Source organism: Mytilus californianus, unplaced genomic scaffold (assembly GCF_021869535.1).
Source record: "Mytilus californianus isolate M0D057914Y unplaced genomic scaffold, xbMytCali1.0.p SCAF_15, whole genome shotgun sequence".
Taxonomy (NCBI): domain Eukaryota; kingdom Metazoa; phylum Mollusca; class Bivalvia; order Mytilida; family Mytilidae; genus Mytilus; species Mytilus californianus.
In genome coordinates this window covers 1,145,072-1,165,578 of record NW_026262637.1, presented here as the reverse complement: position 1 = coordinate 1,165,578, position 20,507 = coordinate 1,145,072, and the positions used below count along the sequence as shown (strand labels likewise).

Genomic DNA, 20,507 nt, shown 5'->3' with positions numbered 1-20,507 from the left:
ATTTGACGTTATTGTGACGTTATTGTGACGTTATTTACCAAGAAGAACAGAAGATACCAAGGGGACATTCAAATCTCTAAACGACGTATAGAAACTTAGAACGACAAAAACGATAAACGACCACTAGACGAAAATTCCACAAATCATTTCATACAAAACTAAAAAAATTTAGCAACACGAGTCCCCCAAAAACCGAGAATTAACTCAAGTGCTCAAGAATGTATTTGATAATGTTCATATACAAACCAACTTAAATTTATAGTAGGTAAAATAGTCTCTAAGTGAGTGATGACATAAACATTCGAAATTTTTTGTGCATTTATACCCTTTGGATGCTTAACCAGAGTCAAAAAGTGCAATTTCACAGAAACATAAAATATATATTTTATTCATGATTAATTTGGAAGAAAGAAACCCATAAATAATTTGATGTTCATATACTGTAGTTAAACTTTTCAAAATGCAAAAGTTAAGAATATAAGTTGTATTGTGGTTTATTTAAGTACTAGCAGTCCAGAATATAACATTCTTCTTTAACTGATTATGTGGAACATGCATAACAGGAGACGTGTACCCTGTAGACGCACCGGTCTCGTTTCTTTTGGAGTCCATGTGATTCCTTAAGGTTTTGTCTAAAACACTGATTTGTCTCTTTTTAATAGATTTACGAGGGTGGTCAATGTATGGTAGAAAGGTACTGAGCTAAGCACCCGGACCCGGTACATTTGACGTTCATTTACTTTTTCTAGATTTTTGGATCTCTGTATGTATACGCATAATGGATTGAAAAGGCCAATATAAAACTTTCAACAACGAGCAAAACCCATACCATATTGAAAGCTATAAAGGGTCAAAATGTGAAACAATTCAAACATGAAAACGAACGACCTGATCTATATACATTTAAGGTACACTTTATGTACCGCATTGTCAATAATTTTATGTGACATTATATATAATACATAAGAAGTCTGTTGAAAACCCTGTATCTATTAATCATGTCTGTCCCCACTACTGTTACGTGGATCTTGTCACATTCTATAACATTATAAATACAATTTAATTGAATACTAGTTACATAACCTGCTTGAGATTTCAGGTATTTAAATTGCTGACATTCCTGTTCTGTTCTTTGTTTGGTTTGATTAAGATGGTTTACACACAGTAGCACATTACTCGGATTGTCTGTTACTAGGACGGTCATTGTTAATTCTACTTTTATCGTACCGTTCTTTGTGCATTCAATTTGGGATCTATCATTTTCAAGATTAAATAAACTTTCGGATTTTTCTTTACTTTTCTCCCAAATCATGGCATTTTGCATTTTTGGATCAACGTTTTCAAGACTATCCTTCACGTCTAGATGAAATGAACCTTTATTATGTTTTTCATTTTCACAAAACGTATCCAATGTTCCCATGATAAATAGCAAAAACAGTGCTATGATCCTCATTAAATTCGGAATATCTTGGAAGTTTATATATCATATATCACAGTTTTCACATTTACAATCTTCTCAGAATAATCAAGTAAATACTGTGTCGTATATTATCCCATTTCACTTCTGTATTATACCTGCAAGACATTTTCATATTAAGTACAATTTATAGCAACTCAATAATGTCATTGTGTAGACTTTCTATGAATGTGCAGATTTCAGTATGGATAAATGAAATGATATTTGAGGTTTACTTAAATGCCATTCTTTTACAACATAATATTCCCATATCATTTTGCCATTATTCAAACGATGTTTATTGTCATTACAACTTCACAGCAAAAGATGACTATCATAGATGATTTTTTAGTAAATATATAGTTACGGTGATGTGGTATGATTTCCAATGATACCACTGTCAATCAGATATCAAATGACGTGGACATAAAAGAAAGTCGAAAGATACCATCGGGAAATTCAAACTCAGTTATCGAACACAAACTGACAACGACAGGGCAAAAAACTGACAACGATCAAAACAGCAGTATACAAAACACCACATAGAAATACTGGGCAACACTAATCCCAACAATAAACGGGGTTGATCTCAGGCGCTCCGGAAGGGTAAGCTAATCCAGCCCCATATAATATGAAACATATAATTTAAGTATTTATATGTCACTGTAGAACCTTCAACAATAAGCAAAGTCTACACGAAAAAAAATATAAAACAATTTAAACAAAAACACAATTTATTTACAAAACAGTATAAACGAAAAAAAAAATGATAGATCAATGACAACCACAAGCTCCTGACATGGAAAAGGTACAAATAGAGTGTAAAGGGTTAAACATGTTAGCTGAACCCTCCCCTAACGTGGGAAAGTAGAGTGTAAAGGGTAAAACATGTTAGCTAGGGCTGAACCCTCCCCTAACGTGGGAAAGTAGAGTGTAAAGGGTTAAACATGTTAGCTAGGGCTGAACCCTCCCCTAACGTGGGAAAGAAGAGTGTAAAGGGTTAAACATGTTAGCTAGGGCTGAACCCTCCCCTAACGTGGGAAAGTAGAGTGTAAAGGGTTAAACATGTTAGCTAGGGCTGAACCCTCCCCTAACGTGGGAAAGTAGAGTGTAAAGGGTTAAACATGTTAGCTAGCGCTGAACCCTCCCCTAACGTGGGAAAGTAGAGTGTAAAGGGTCAAACATGTTAGCTAGGGCTGAACCCTCCACTAACGTGGGAAAGTAGAGTGTAAAGGGTCAAACATGTTAGCTAGCGCTGAACCCTCCCCTAACGTGGGAAAGTGGAGTGTAAAGGGTTAAACATGTTAGCTAGCGCTGAACCCTCCCCTAACGTGGGAAAGTAGAGTGTAAAGGGTTAAACATGTTAGCTAGGGCTGAACCCTCCCCTAACGTGAGAAAGTAGAGTGTAAAGGGTTAAACATGTTAGCTATCGCTGAACCCTCCCCTAACGTGGGAAAGTAGAGTGTAAAGGGTTAAACATGTTAGCTATTGCTGAACACTCCCCTAACGTGGGAAAGTGGTGTGTAAAGGGTTAAACATGTTAGCTATTGCTGAACCCTCCCCTAACGTGGGAAAGTGGTGTGTAAAGGGTTAAACATGTTAGCTAGGGCTGAACCCTCCCCTACCGTGAGAAAGTAGAGTGTAAAGGGTTAAACATGTTAGCTAGGGCTGAACCCTCCCCTAACGTGGGAAAGTAGAGTGTAAAGGGTTAAACATGTTAGCTAGGGCTGAACCCCCCCCCCCCTAACGTGGGAAAGTGGTGTGTAAAGGGTTAAACATGTTAGCTAGGGCTGAACCCTCCCCTAACGTGGGAAAGTGGTGTGTAAAGGGTTAAACATGTTAGCTAGGGCTGAACCCTCCCCTAACGTGGGAAAGTAGAGTGTAAAGGGTCAAACATGTTAGCTAGCGCTGAACCCTCCCCTAACGTGGGAAAGTGGAGTGTAAAGGGTTAAACATGTTAGCTAGCGCTGAACCCTCCCCTAACGTGGGAAAGTAGAGTGTAAAGGGTTAAACATGTTAGCTAGGGCTGAACCCTCCCCTAACGTGAGAAAGTAGAGTGTAAAGGGTTAAACATGTTAGCTATCGCTGAACCCTCCCCTAACGTGGGAAAGTAGAGTGTAAAGGGTTAAACATGTTAGCTATTGCTGAACCCTCCCCTAACGTGGGAAAGTGGTGTGTAAAGGGTTAAACATGTTAGCTATTGCTGAACCCTCCCCTAACGTGGGAAAGTGGTGTGTAAAGGGTTAAACATGTTAGCTAGGGCTGAACCCTCCCCTACCGTGAGAAAGTAGAGTGTAAAGGGTTAAACATGTTAGCTAGGGCTGAACCCTCCCCTTACGTGGGAAAGTAGAGTGTAAAGGGTTAAACATGTTAGCTAGGGCTGAACCCCCCCTAACGTGGGAAAGTGGTGTGTAAAGGGTTAAACATGTTAGCTAGGGCTGAACCCTCCCCTAACGTGGGAAAGTGGTGTGTAAAGGGTTAAACATGTTAGCTAGGGCTGAACCCTCCCCTAACGTGGGAAAGTAGAGTGTAAAGGGTTAAACATGTTAGCTAGGGCTGAACCCTCCCCTAACGTGGGAAAGTAGAGTGTAAAGGGTTAAACATGTTAGCTGAACCCTCCCCTAACGTGAGAAAGTAGAGTGTAAAGGGTTAAACATGTTAGCTAGGGCTGAACCCTCCCCTAACGTGGGAAAGTGGTGTGTAAAGGGTTAAACATGTTAGCTAGGGCTGAACCCTCCCCTAACGTGGGAAAGTAGAGTCTAAAGGGTAAAACATGTTAGCTAGCGCTGAACCCTCCCCTAACGTGGGAAAGTAGAGTGTAAAGGGTAAAACATGTTAGCTAGCGCTGAACCCTCCCCTAACGTGGGAAAGTAGAGTGTAAAGGGTAAAACATGTTAGCTAGCGCTGAACCCTCCCCTAACGTGGGAAAGTAGAGTGTAAAGGGTTAAACATGTTAGCTGAACCCTCCTCTAACGTAGGAAAGTGGTGTAACAGCACCTAGCGCTGAACCCTCCCCTAACGTGGGAAAGTGGTGTAACAGCACCTAGCGCTGAACCCTCCCCTAACGTGGGAAAGTGGTGTAACAGCACTAGAGAAGTAAAAACAAACTGTAGAAAGCTGAACCCTCCCCTAACGTGGGAAAGTGGTGTGTAAAGGGTTAAACATGTTAGCTATCGCTGAACCCTCCCCTAACGTGGGAAAGTGGTGTGTAAAGGGTTAAACATGTTAGCTAGGGCTGAACCCTCCCCTAACGTGGGAAAGTAGAGTGTAAAGGGTTAAACATGTTAGCTAGGGCTGAACCCCCCCCTAACGTGGGAAAGTGGTGTGTAAAGGGTTAAACATGTTAGCTAGGGCTGAACCCTCCCCTAACGTGGGAAAGTGGTGTGTAAAGGGTTAAACATGTTAGCTAGGGCTGAACCCTCCCCTAACGTGGGAAAGTAGAGTGTAAAGGGTTAAACATGTTAGCTAGCGCTGAACCCTCCCCTAACGTGGGAAAGTAGAGTGTAAAGGGTTAAACATGTTAGCTGAACCCTCCCCTAACGTGGGAAAGTAGAGTGTAAAGGGTTAAACATGTTAGCTAGGGCTGAACCCCCCCCTAACGTGGGAAAGTAGAGTGTAAAGGGTTAAACATGTTAGCTAGGGCTGAACCCTCCCCTAACGTGGGAAAGTAGAGTGTAAAGGGTTAAACATGTTAGCTAGCGCTGAACCCTCCCCTAACGTGAGAAAGTAGAGTGTAAAGGGTTAAACATGTTAGCTATCGCTGAACCCTCCCCTAACGTGGGAAAGTAGAGTGTAAAGGGTCAAACATGTTAGCTAGCGCTGAACCCTCCCCTAACGTGGGAAAGTAGTGTGTAAAGGGTTAAACATGTTAGCTAGCGCTGAACCCTCCCCTAACGTGGGAAAGTGGTGTGTAAAGGGTTAAACATGTTAGCTGAACCCTCCCCTAACGTGGGAAAGTAGAGTGTAAAGGGTTAAACATGTTAGCTAGGGCTGAACCCTCCCCTAACGTGAGAAAGTAGAGTGTAAAGGGTTAAACATGTTAGCTAGGGCTGAACCCTCCCCTAACGTGGGAAAGTAGAGTGTAAAGGGTTAAACATGTTAGCTATCGCTGAACCCTCCCCTAACGTGGGAAAGTAGAGTGTAAAGGGTAAAACATGTTAGCTAGCGCTGAACCCTCCCCTAACGTGGGAAAGTAGAGTGTAAAGGGTCAAACATGTTAGCTAGCGCTGAACCCTCCCCTAACGTGGGAAAGTGGTGTGTAAAGGGTTAAACATGTTAGCTGAACCCTCCCCTAACGTGGGAAAGTAGAGTGTAAAGGGTAAAACATGTTAGCTAGGGCTGAACCCTCCCCTAACGTGGGAAAGTAGAGTGTAAAGGGTTAAACATGTTAGCTAGGGCTGAACCCTCCCCTAACGTGGGAAAGTAGAGTGTAAAGGGTTAAACATGTTAGCTAGCGCTGAACCCTCCCCTAACGTGGGAAAGTAGAGTGTAAAGGGTTAAACATGTTAGCTGAACCCTCCCCTAACGTGGGAAAGTAGAGTGTAAAGGGTTAAACATGTTAGCTAGGGCTGAACCCTCCCCTAACGTGGGAAAGTAGAGTGTAAAGGGTTAAACATGTTAGCTATCGCTGAACCCTCCCCTAACGTGGGAAAGTGGTGTGTAAAGGGTTAAACATGTTAGCTAGCGCTGAACCCTCCACTAACGTGGGAAAGAAGAGTGTAAAGGGTTAAACATGTTAGCTAGGGCTGAACCCTCCCCTAACGTGGGAAAGTAGAGTGTAAAGGGTTAAACATGTTAGCTAGGGCTGAACCCTCCCCTAACGTGGGAAAGTAGAGTGTAAAGGGTTAAACATGTTAGCTGAACCCTCCCCTAACGTGGGAAAGTAGAGTGTAAAGGGTTAAACATGTTAGCTAGCGCTGAACCTTCCCCTAACGTGGGAAAGTAGAGTGTAAAGGGTTAAACATGTTAGCTAAGGCTGAACCCTCCCCTAACGTGAGAAAGTAGAGTGTAAAGGGTTAAACATGTTAGCTGAACCCTCCCTTAACGTGGGAAAGTGGTGTGTAAAGGGTTAAACATGTTAGCTAGCGCTGAACCCTCCCCTAACGTGGGAAAGTAGAGTGTAAAGGGTTAAACATGTTAGCTGAACCCTCCCCTAACGTGGGAAAGTGGTGTGTAAAGGGTTAAACATGTTAGCTAGCGCTGAACCCTCCCCTAACGTGGGAAAGTAGAGTGTAAAGGGTTAAACATGTTAGCTAGCGCTGAACCCTCCCCTAACGTGGGAAAGTAGAGTGTAAAGGGTTAAACATGTTAGCTAGCGCTGAACCCTCCCCTAACGTGGGAAAGTGGTGTGTAAAGGGTTAAACATGTTAGCTAGCGCTGAACCCTCCCCTAACGTGGGAAAGTAGAGTGTAAAGGGTTAAACATGTTAGCTGAACCCTCCCCTAACGTGGGAAAGTGGTGTGTAAAGGGTTAAACATGTTAGCTAGCGCTGAACCCTCCCCTAACGTGGGAAAGTAGAGTGTAAAGGGTTAAACATGTTAGCTAGCGCTGAACCCTCCCCTAACGTGGGAAAGTAGAGTGTAAAGGGTTAAACATGTTAGCTGAACCCTCCCCTAACGTGGGAAAGTGGTGTGTAAAGGGTTAAACATGTTAGCTAGCACTGAACCCTCCCCTAACGTGGGAAAGTAGAGTGTAAAGGGTTAAACATGTTAGTTAGCGCTGAACCCTCCCCTAACGTGGGAAAGTAGAGTGTAAAGGGTTAAACATGTTAGCTGAACCCTCCCCTAACGTGGGAAAGTAGAGTGTAAAGGGTTAAACATGTTAGCTAGCGCTGAACCCTCCCCTAACGTGGGAAAGTAGAGTGTAAAGGGTCAAACATGTTAGCTAGGGCTGAACCCTCCACTAACGTGGGAAAGTAGAGTGTAAAGGGTTAAACATGTTAGCTAGCGCTGAACCCTCCCCTAACGTGGGAAAGTAGAGTGTAAAGGGTCAAACATGTTAGCTAGCGCTGAACCCTCCCCTAACGTGAGAAAGTAGAGTGTAAAGGGTTAAACATGTTAGCTAGGGCTGAACCCTCCCCTAACGTGGGAAAGTAGAGTGTAAAGGGTTAAACATGTTAGCTAGGGCTGAACCCTCCCCTAACGTGGGAAAGTAGAGTGTAAAGGGTTAAACATGTTAGCTAGCGCTGAACCCTCCCCTAACGTGGGAAAGTAGAGTGTAAAGGGTTAAACATGTTAGCTGAACCCTCCCCTAACGTGAGAAAGTGGTGTAACAGCACTAGATAAGTAAACTGTAGAAATCTACTGAAAAGGGCTACCATGTTAGCTAGCGCTGAACCCTCCCCTAACGTGGGAAAGTGGTGTAACAGCACTAGATAAGTAAACTGTAGAAATCTACTGAAAAGGGCTACCATGTTAGCTAGCGCTGAACCCTCCCCTAACGTGGGAAAGTGGTGTAACAGCACTAGATAAGTAAACTGTAGAAATCTACTGAAAAGGGCTACCATGTTAGCTAGCGCTGAACCCTCCCCTAACGTGGGAAAGTGGTGTAACAGCACTAGAGAAGTAAATAAAAACTGTAAAAATCTACTGAAAACGGCTACCATGTTAGCTAGGGCTGAACCCTCCCCTAACGTGGGAAAGTGGTGTAACAGCACTAGATAAGTAAAAACAAACTGTAGAAAGCTGAACCCTCCCCTAACTTGGGAAAGTGGTGTAACAGCACTAGATAAGTAAAAACAAACTGTAGAAAGCTGAACCCTCCCCTAACGTGGGAAAGTGGTGTAACAGCACTAGATAAGTAAAAACAAACTGTAGAAATCTACTGAAAACGGCTTGACTAATATAATCGATATACAAAGCACAAAACAACTTACAAAAGAACTCTAGACTCAAAGTACCGATTTAAGTCACAGCTTGAAGCACTTGATATAAGAAGATTATGTAGAGTAATAAATGCAGTGGTTTGGGGTGCATGTCAATCGGACTGTACCGCGACGACAAAACAAAAGACACAAACTTTCGATTGACAGTAGTGTAGAAACTAGTGAACGAAATTTACAATATATTCAATGACAAATTCCAAAAAGGAAAAAAACATAAGTGTATAAAAAAGAGGATTGCTTACAAAATTCCTGACATGGGTAAGTGGAGGGATAAATGGAGTAGATGTTATAGACATGAACATTTTTCAATATGCAGAATAAATTTTTCGGAGAACTAAGGACTTTCTTGTACAGAAATAAATTTACTGTAATTGTATTTGGTAAAACCTTTTGGACGTTTGGGTCTTCATTGCTTTTCAACTTCGTGCTTTATATGGCCTTTTTAACTTTTATGATTCGAGCATCACTGATGAGTCTTTTGTAGACAAAACGCGCATCAGGCGTATTATTTTAATCATGGTATCTATGATGAGATTATTTGTGAATTATTTGTGGAATTCCTATATATCTTTTTATATTTAGTAGACTCTAAAACCAAACAACCAGTTTATATCCCAACTTTACATGTTGTTTTGGTTTTTTTTTTAAACAAACCAGTTCATAAAAAGCCTTATCATAAGATTGATACTCAGCATACGTTTCCAAGAAATGAATTTCAATTTCCTTTTTGAAAAAAATGGCACACCGGTGACGATCTCGGGTTGAAGGTTTCATATCCTTATTCAGTTAAATCAAAAAAAGTTTCAATTCAGAAGTTTTAAAACTATATACGCATTTATCATGTATAACGTACCTTGTTATGATTTGAGATGATACGACTGGCCACAGTTGAACCAATCAAAAGCCCCAGATATGCCTATTATAATGGTCACATGACCTTCATTGTTGCTTTAAGAAGTTGGGTCAAACTGGGATCAGCTGTCAGATCGAAAAAAGGTCGGCATTGTGAATTCTACAACGAAAAGGTGGCTATAAAAATATAAACAACTTTTTTATTATTTGTTATTGGATTTAAACTACCTTTTAGGAACTGCTAGTACCCATAGATCTGTACTTTGTGTCATACGTGTTTTTGTGAGATGTTTTTGTACTTTGTATCTATCTGACGAGTTAAGCCTTTTTCGATTGATTTTAAATTTTTTTTTATGTTATTGTGTTACACTTCTGTTCCAAGTTAGGGCAGGGTTGGCCATGCGCAAACATGTTTAATGCCTGTTCATTATGTATGTTCCTGTTCCAAGTTAAGAGCCTGTAATGCTATGGTTGTCGTGTGTTGCTGTGTATTATATTTGTATTCGGTTATTGTTTTGTTCATGAATCAGGCTGTTAGTTTTCTCGTTTGAATTGTTTTACATTTGTTATTTTGGGGCCTTTGATAGCTGACTATTCGGTATGGGTTTTGGTCATTATTGAAGGCCTTATGGTGAACTATAATTGCTAACTAAATTGTTCTGTTGTGTAGAGTTTTCTCAGTTCTCATTTGCAATCATACCACATCATTTTATTTTTTACATAGAGAAATTGACACGAGTCCTAAAAATATTGAACAGAAACTATGTAGTATCTGAAATCTCAAAAAAATCTAAAATACCTAACATACTATTATTGAGATTTATTATAGAATTATTTTACAGACAGATAAGGTCTTTCTGGATGCACTGATCGTCAATTTATTAGAAATAATATAGTCAAATAGACCAACAATTTAACAAATCGAGAAAAATAGAAAAGTGAAGGTATGACAAGTCACCGGTTAAGCCTCTTGATATCAAACATTACACAGTTTGATATCCTACAACATAGCATCTCTCCGATTTGCATTAAGCATTAGTCTATATAATATCAGTATTAATATTTTGAACTTCTTCTTACATTTTGACATTGGCGCTTCATATTTCTTGCATTAAGTAACGAAACTTTTCACAGATACCAGGCTCATATTTGTACGCCAGACTAACGTTTCTTTCACATAAGACTAATCATTGGTGCTCGGAAAAATTCTTTTCATAGGGAAAAACAAATACGAAATGTGGAGCATTGAAAACAGCGTATTCCGAACAGTTGTGCCAAATACGACTTAACCATCTATGCCTGGGGGTAGAAAAACATTAGTGTTTTGAAATAACTCAAAATGTTGTAAACAGAACATTTACAGACTTTTACCATATCATTGAAATTTCGTGTAAATACAGAAGAGCTGAGTACTAGGATTGTGATACTCTTGGGAACGAAACTTATCAAACATGAAAGGCTTATAATGTATTTCGCCTGACACGTGTTTCGTCCTCATAACACTTATCAGTAGTGCTCGAATCAAAGTTCGAAAATGACGTAACTGCAAAAATAGCCTCTCTTTGAAATGTCTTTAAAAATTTCAATAAGCAAAGGCTTTCCCAAAAAGATTTTGCAACAAGACGTAATTTACAAAGATGTTAATGTGCGTACGGCCTTGGCTGATTTATAATTTGTTGCTGACTTATATGTTAAATGTTCATTTTAGTTAAAATCTTCAATTTCGCTATGTTTATGACTTCATAGTAACATCACAAGTGGCCCTTTTGATATTTTATAAACTGTATTATTTTTCAATAAAATTACTTATTTTTGCAATAATGTCTCTTTTATTCTTCCTAGTTTTGTGGTAATATTTACTTTGTACCAACAATTATTTGCCGGTACGACAACCATAATTTAGGGATATTTATGTACTCTTTTATTAAAATAAAACAAAACAAAGAACATAGCATACACATCAATTAAGCACAAATCAATGTCACACTACTAAATGAAAATATAACGTTTCGTTCGTCCGATGAACTTTAAGGATTTACCTTCACGAATGGTAAAAACACAAATCGACCGCGAGGGATGTATAAATATGAAAAAATGGTGGGAGTTGTATGACCTTACGTTATTAAATTAAGAACTTGCATTATTAATCAATGGTACTAAAAGTCCATTTGTTGAATAATTCAGTCATAAATCATTGTTTAACGTTTACCTTTATAATGCCGAACAAAATATATATGTATTCACAGCTAATGTCATAATCTCAAATTATATTTTTAAACTCTGAAGAAATATTTAATGAAATAATTTATTGATAAAATTCCATTTTCTTACCTCAATATATTCATGTATTGTTCAAATCATTAAGCAACAGTGCTTTGAATTGTATTAAGTTCAAACACATTATTCCATTCAGTTATCTAAACTTATTTATGTGAATAATTGAGAATGAACTAGACCACATTTCCTTTACTGTTGACTGGATTAAGTGTTGTATCAGAATTATATTTAGCTGAAAATACCCACGTGCTAATTTTCTACCCTTCATCGTACTCGAAGTATGTAGGTTCAAATAATAAAGAATTTAAAATATATATTGTTAAATCAAGTGCCTACATGAAACATACGTTATACTTCGTGATTTTTATGAAATAATATCTTATTAAATATCATATACATGTACTACCCAATTCATACTGTCATAGTTTGATCTGTGAAATATAGTATTTATGTTCAATCAGATAGGAAATACGAGGCGTAATATAAAGCAAATAAAAAACTACATGCTCCAGATGTGGCAAGGTTTTTCCTAAGCAGTGTAAATTTTCAATATTCCTGCCTAAGACTAGAAACTTTATTTGTGTTTAAAAAATCATGAAAGATACCAGGCTTATAATTTTGCACGCAGGTCTCGCGTTTCGTCTTCCAAAGACTCATCAATAAAGGCAACAGTAGTATACCGGTGTTCAAAAGTCATTAATCGATTGAGAGAAAACAATTCCGGGTCATCAATGACTTTCGAATCGAAAGGCTACTAAGTAACATTTGCACATAGAGATACTAAGTCTGAATGCCCACTTATATATATTTTATCTACATTCGATAGATACTCTTGTGGTCAATAACCAACACTTAATCAAACGTTGAAACACAGATATATTAAGCAACAGTAGTTTCCTGTTAAATTAATTAGGAAGAGAAAAGTAACAAATTAATGAAATCAGATACCGGATTAACAGAAAAAAATACCAAATATAAAGCTCAACCAGACAGTGGATACAGAACTATGTAATATTGAGAAATATTCCTTAATTTCGAAGGTAATTTCCGATAGTCAATAAGCAATCACTTCTAGAAAGGCAATTTTGAATATAGAAGGGAGTGAAAAATATTGAACGAATCACGAACGAACCATCATTGAGTATCTCTGTTCATTTCTTAATCACCTGCAATCTGAAACATAAACTCAGTAATAAAAAACATTGTCAGGCTGCCTACAATCAATCTGGGCCTGGTGTACGGTAACTAGGTGAGTATCTGCCTCCTAGTTTAGTTTAAACATATTTTATTTGCTAAATATCAGCAAAATGGATAAGACAAAAGTAAATCTTTCTTATGAAGTCTTCTATTACAATATAAGTATATATATATATATATATACAATACTAACATTATGAGTATGCAATGTAAAGTGAACAAATTCATTAGATATACTACAAACTAAATAAAAAGAAGAAAAGAAAAAGGAAAGAAAAGAAAAAGAAGAAAATAACAGAACAGAAAAATAAGCAAATCATATTTTTCTGTGATGATGACTAAGGTTTTGGTAACCATGATCTTCCGTGCCAGTAGCAATAACACTTTATGAAGGTACTATAAATCTATTAGACCTTTTAATAGAATCTTGAACATGTTTGAAAATTAGGAGATTTTGTTCATTCGAAAGTTCAAATTCTGTGCAAGTTAATAGTTTAGTATCTAAAACAAAGTTTGCGGAAAACCAAATTAAGATTGTATAATTTCTCTACATGTAGTGTATTTTGGCCAAACAAACAAAAATGATTTGCATCCTCAAATTCAGACCAACACTGACTCGAAGGATCCAGTATAATGTTAGCTTTGCCTCCTAGGTCATGGTCCAAATGATTTTCATGGGACAGTACACGAACAAGTGCATTTAAAAATCAATATTCACCGGTCAGTGCAAGAACAATCAGAACCATGTGTACATTATCCAACTTTATGGATGGGGCAATTAAATATCATTATGACAATACATAAACAAGAACAATCAACCATCAACAACCAACGGACAACATACACATATGCTGACATCACGTTCGTTTGGATAATTCAGTGACAATTTATAGGTTTAAACCTCCAGTGAAGATGTTTAAGATACCGGGCTAGGCTCAGGTTATTTTATCTATCTGTTCTCTTTATATAAGATTCAATGAAGAAATTAACAGATGTGTAAAAATAAAGGCGGAAGGTATCAAAGGGAGATAAGTAAGTAAATAAGAGGAGTCGAATGGGAAATAGGGATATAAGTAAGTAAATGAGGGGAGTCGAATGGGAACTAGGGATATATAAGTAAGTAAACGAGAGGAGTCGAACGGGAAATAGGGATATGAGTAAGTAAATGAGAGGAGTGGAATGGGAAATAGGGATATAAGTAAGTAAATGAGAGGAGTGGACTGGGAAATGGGAATATGAGTCAGTAAATGAGAGGAGTCGACTGGGAAATAGGGATATGAGTCAGTAAATGAGAGGAGTCGACTGGGAAATAGGGATATGAGTAAGTAAATGAGAGGAGTCGACTGGGAAATAGGAATATGAGTAAGTAAATGAGAGGAGTCGAATGGGAAATAGGAATATGAGTAAGTAAATGAGAGGAGTCGAATGGGAAATAGGAATATGAGTAAGTAAATGAGAGGAGTCGAATGGGAAATAGGGATATGAGTAAGTAAATGAGAGGAGTCGAATGGGAAATAGGAATATGAGTAAGTAAATGAGAGGAGTCGAATGGGAAATAGGGATATAAGTAAGTAAATGAGAGGAGTCGAATGGGAAATAGGGATATAAGTAAGTAAATGAGAGGAGTCGAATGGGAAAAAGGAATATGAGTAAGTAAATGAGAGAAGTGGAATGGGAAATAGGAATATGAGTCGAATGGGATATAAATTTTTCAACTAGACTAAAAAGATATAAACAATAGCCTTAAATCAAAATAAACTACTCCAATATGGTCTTTGGATGTTGACACCACCAGGTTCATCTTGAGAAGAATATTATACCTGAGATCACCCCAAGGTTTGGTTGGGCTCCTGTTGCTCAGTCTTTAGTTTTCATTGCTGTGTTTTGTGTTCTATTGTTTGTCTGTTGTTCTTTTTCTATTTTAGCCATGGCGTAAGTAAGTAAATGAGGGGAGTCAAATGGGAAATAGGGATATAAGTAAGTAAATGAGGGGAATCGAATGGGAAATAGGGATATAAGTAAGTAAATGAGGGGAGTCGAATGGGAAATAGGGATATAAGTAAGTAAATGAGGGGAGTCGAATGGGAAATAGGGATATGAGTAAGTAAATTAGAGGAGTCGAATGGGAAATAGGGATATGAGTAAGTAAATGAGAGGAGTCGAATGGGAAATAGGGATATGAGTAAGTAAATGAGAGGAGTCGAATGGTAAATAGGAATATGAGTAAGTAAATGAGAGGAGTCGAATGGGAAATAGGGATATGAGTAAGTAAATGAGAGGAGTCGAATGGGAAATAGGGATATGAGTAAGTAAATGAGAGGAGTCGAATGGGAAATAGGAATATGAGTAAGTAAATGAGAGGAGTCGAATGGGAAATATGGATATAAGTAAGTAAATGAGAGGAGTCGAATTGGAAATATGGATATAAGTAAGTAAATGAGAGGAGTCGAATGGGAAATAGGAATATGAGTAAGTAAATGAGAGAAGTGGAATGGGAAATAGGAATATGAGTCGAATGGGAAATAAATTTTTCAACTAGACTAAAAAGATATAAACAATAGCCTTAAATCAAAATAAACTACTCCAATATGGTCTTTGGATGTTGACACCACCAGGTTCATCTTGAGAAGAATATTATACCTGAGATCACCCCAAGGTTTGGTTGGGCTCCTGTTGCTCAGTCTTTAGTTTTCAATGCTGTGTTTTGTGTTCTATTGTTTGTCTGTTGTTCTTTTTCTATTTTAGCCATGGCGTTGTCAGTTTATTTTCGACTAATGAGTTTGAATGTCCCTTTGGTATCTTTCGCCTCACTTTAATAAAATATCAACTTTAACAACAACGACAGATATATATTGCATTTTACAAACAATGTAAAATATACAAAGAGGCAATGCTCCACAATGCAGCCTTTTTGTACTGAGGCGGTGTAAAGTAAACAAAGGGGCAATGCTCCGCAATACAACCTTATTGTACTGAGGCGGTGTAAAGTTAACAACCAAACAATTAATCAATTATAAACAAAGAGGCAATCAAGAACCATAAGTCAAGGAAAACTAGTCACTAACATCTTCAAAAGGAAAGCTAAAAGAAAATCAGCCAATTTCATAACCAAAAATAACAGAGATACGACCATAGCCTAAGAAAAACGTCGTTAGAGGTCGGAAAACAGTCCACACAACAATGTTAAAGACTTAACGCTTTAACAGTTACTAGGATTGAAATCTTGTGGTTTCTTTCGTATCATCATCAGCTTATTTGTGTTATAATGCCCCGCCCATTTTACAGTTACTGTTCTGTGCAACTAAGCATTGTTAATTGGAGGACGGAAATATCGAAGTTTTTTTCATTACGTGACGTCAAATATGTTTCAGTCTTAAATTGACAATATCTATACTCATTTTGTGTGTCGCTTCTCTCCCTTCCACAATAAATTAATCATCATGCCTCTGTGTCCTATAGGTACCATGCATAGTCGCATTTGTCATCCACGCTTATGATTATTAAGTTTGGGTTATTTTGGGAAGAAAACGAAAATAAAGGCGTCCGGATATTGTTTCCGTCATCGGACGGACTTTTAGGTCATAGATAAGACTTCCGTTTAGGACTGTTTTAAAATTAAACATAATTTGCGTAAGTACCTTTGGACAGGACAATTATTTTCGCGTTTTTTTCTGTATACTATGAAAATGCATATACTATAAATAAAGTGTATTTGCTATTTACTATCAATTCCAAGTTTACTATCTACGGCGGTCACTGATATATTTTATATAGAGAGCAGTGGATAGTAAACTTGGAATCGATAGTAAATAGCAAATACACTTTACTTATAGTATATGTATGTTCATAGTATACAGAAAAACGCGAAAATAATTGAAATTAACAGAAAACAAAAAATAAGGGATTTTGGAAAAAAAGGGGAGGGCTAAAAAAAATTGGCCTGTCCCCAAGTACCTATGACTTTTGATACCTTTCCTGAAATTCTCCAGTCATAAAATCTTTTACAAAAATTCATCATACAACAGTTTACATACTTTCAACCAAGCTCTAAATGCCCGCGATTTCGCGGGAGTGTTCTAGTATTTATCTATATCAGCTCCGGCCCTTGTGTTTAAAATGACGCACGAAGTTTGACGATCCAACTTTTATTATTTAATAAACGAAAACAAAAGCACTCTCTGCTACATTATTTCTGTGGTGATCAAATCAAAAATGCATACATTAAAAATGGAATCTAAAGGATTAGATTGAAATGAACGTGTAGACCGCTTATATTGTGGGATAATGGTGGAAAAATGTAACGGTAGACCGCTTATATTGTTGGATAATGGTGATGTTAAATGCAGAAAATGTCACGGTAGACCGCTTAATTTGTGGGATAATGGTGATGTTATATGCAGAAAATGTAACGGTAGACCACTTATATTGTGGGATAATGGTGATGTTATATGCAGAAAATGTAACGGTAGACCACTTATATTGTGGGATAATGGTGATGTTATATGCAGAAAATGTAACGGTAGATCACTTATATTTTTTGGATAATGGTGATGTTATATGCAGAAAATGTAACGGTAGACCGCTTATATTGCGGGATAATGATGATGTTATATGCAGAAAATGTAACGGTAGACCGCTTAATTTGTGGGATAATGGTGATGTTATATGCAGAAAATGTAACGGTAGACCACTTATATTGTGGGATAATGGTGATGTTATATGCAGAAAATGTAACGGTAGACCGCTTATATTGCGGGATAATGATGATGTTATATGCAGAAAATGTAACGGTAGACCGCTTAATTTGTGGGATAATGGTGATGTTATATGCAGAAAATGTAACGGTAGACCACTTATATTGTGGGATAATGGTGATGTTATATGCAGAAAATGTAACGGTAGACCGCTTATATTGCGGGATAATGATGATGTTATATGCAGAAAACGCATGATCATATTTGGTGCCGATGCTGTTTATTATTAACATAGAAATTGTTGTTTTGCTTTACAGCTGTATAGAACTTAAACATAAAAGTATCATGCCATGTCAGTTGTGTCGATATATCAACAAAATGCTGACTTAAATTTTCTTAAAATAAGGAATGAGAAAATTTCCGCTATTTGAAAGACACGGCAAACATTGATATTCTTTGCAAGATCTTTGCAACGCAACATATTTCTATAAAAGGCATGCAAACTGGCCTCAAGAGTCCAATCCTTGCTGTTACAAAACATATTTGTCACTTCACAGAAAATAAACATTTAACAATATGAATCCAGACAAAACCAGGAGATAATATCAGATGCTCCAAAAGGGTCAGCAATTCTGTATCCATTGGTAAAGTCTACGTGTTATGCTTATTAATATAAGTTTATTATTGTTCTTACGTTCATTAAAAAAACACTCTATAAATTTCATGCGTCCGAAGCCATTATCAAGAATGCTCGTATAAGAATCAGAACAGTTGAAGAGCTATATGACAAAAAAAAGGACCTAACATAATAGCCAAATGCATCTAAGGTCTACTTTGCTGAGCTGTGTTGGTGAATGTCTCATGTCTAACCCTAAGACATTACTAGACATAAATAAACGGAATTTTTGGAAAATTTATCGAATATCTTAATTTTGAAAATATAAACACTTTGCTTAAGAAACAAAGAATACAGAAGATTGTTACATTTCATAGATACACATAATGAATTTTCTTTATTTCAAATGCTATTTGTTTAAATAGAACAAAGTTTGAATAACTCTTCTAAACTTATTTTTAGCTTAGAATGAAGAGTATTCTGTGTAAGAGTTAGAGAAGTCAAAAACTGTATACAATTGTTCGAGGAGATGGGCTTAGATGTAGTTAGTCAAATACTGTATACAATTGTTCGAGGAGATGGGCTTAGATGTAGTTAGTCAAATACTGTATACAATTGTTCGTGGAGATGGGCTTAGATGTAGTTAGTCAAATATTGTATACAATTGTTCGAGGAGATGGGCTTAGATGTAGTTAGTCAAATACTGTATACAATTGTTCGAGGAGATGGGCTTAGATGTAGTTAGTCAAATACTGTATACAATTGTTCGAGGAGATGGGCTTAGATGTAGTTAGTCAAATACTGTATACAATTCTTCGAGGAGATGGGCTTAGATGTAGTTAGTCAAATACTGTATACAATTGTTCGTGGAGATGGGCTTAGATGTAGTTAGTCAAATACTGTATACAATTGTTCGAGGAGATGGGCATAGATGTAGTTAGTCAAATACTGTATACAATTGTTCGTGGAGATGGGCTTAGATGTAGTTAGTCAAATACTGTAAACAATTGTTCGAGGAGATGGGCATAGATGTAGTTAGTCAAATACTGTATACAATTGTTCGAGGAGATGGGCTTAGATGTAGTTAGTCAAATACTATATACAATTGTTCGTGGAGATGGGCTTAGATGTAGTTAGTCAAATACTGTATACAATTGTTCGTGGAGATGGGCTTAGATGTAGTTAGTCAAATACTGTATACAATTGTTCGAGGAGATGGGCTTAGATGTAGTTAGTCAAATACTGTATACAATTGTTCGTGGAGATGGGCTTAGATGTAGTTAGTCAAATACTGTTTACAATTGTTCGTGGAGATGGGCTTAGATGTAGTTAGTCAAATACTGTATACAATTGTTCGAGGAGATGGGCTTAGATGTAGTTAGTCAAATACTGTATACAATTGTTCGAGGAGATGGGCTTAGATGTAGTTAGTCAAATACTGTATACAATTGTTCGAGGAGATGGGCTTAGATGTAGTAAGTCAAATACTGTATACAATTGTTCGAGGAGATGGGCATAGATGTAGTTAGTCAAATACTGTATACAATTGTTCGAGGAGATGGGCTTAGATGTAGTTGGTCAAATACTGTATACAATTGTTCGTGGAGAACGGTTTAGATGTAGTTAGTCAAATACTGTATACAATTGTTCGAGGAGATGGGCTTAGATGTAGTTAGTCAAATACTGTATACAATTGTTCGAGGAGATGGGCTTAGATGTAGTTAGTCAAATACTGTATACAATTGTTCGAGGAGATGGGCTTAGATGTAGTTAGTCAAATACTGTATACAATTGTTCGAGGAGATGGGCATAGGTGTAGTTAGTCAAATATTGTATACAATTGTTCGAGGAGATGGGCATATATGTAGTTAGTCAAATATTGTATACAATTGTTCCAGGAGATGGGCTTAGATGTAGTTAGTCAAATACTGTATACAATTGTTCGAGGAGATGGGCTTAAATGTAGTTAGTCAAATACTGTATACAATTGTTCGAGGAGATGGGCTTAGATGTAGTTAGTCAAATATTGTATACAATTGTTCGAGGAGATGGGCTTAGATGTAGTTAGTCAAATACTGTATACAATTGTTCGTGGAGATGGGCTTAGATGTAGTTAGTCAAATACTGTATACAATTGTTCGAGGAGATGGGCTTAGATGTAGTAAGTCAAATACTGTATACAATTGTTCGTGGAGATGGGCTTAGATGTAGTTAGTCAAATACTGTATACAATTGTTCGAGGAGATGGGCTTAGATGTAGTTAGTCAAATACTGTATACAATTGTTCGAGGAGATGGGCTTAGATGTAGTTAGTCAAATACTGTATACAATTGTTCGAGGAGATGGGCTTAGATGTAGTTAGTCAAATACTGTATACAATTGTTCGAGGAGATGGGCTTAGATGTAGTTAGTCAAATACTGTATACAATTGTTCGAGGAGATGGGCTTAGATGTAGTTAGTCAAATACTGTATACAATTGTTCGAGGAGATGGGCTTAGATGTAGTTAGTCAAATACTGTATACAATTGTTC

The 20,507-nt window shown here is 37.4% G+C and overlaps 1 long non-coding RNA gene across 3 annotated transcripts in view; it reads right to left on the bottom strand.

The window, feature by feature from the left end:
* Positions 1-368: 368 nt before the first annotated feature.
* Positions 369-20,507, bottom strand: part of LOC127725181 (uncharacterized) — a 50,021-nt gene continuing 29,882 nt past the window's right edge. For 2 of the 3 annotated variants that reach the window (XR_007992825.1, XR_007992824.1), the window contains exons 2-3: positions 9,193-9,351; positions 369-1,575 (exon numbers count right to left, since the gene is read on the bottom strand). This is a non-coding gene — a long non-coding RNA (uncharacterized LOC127725181). Of the gene's footprint in view, positions 1,576-9,192; positions 9,352-11,522; positions 11,704-20,507 lie in introns of those variants that run through there. The other variant, XR_007992823.1, reaches the window with a different exon arrangement.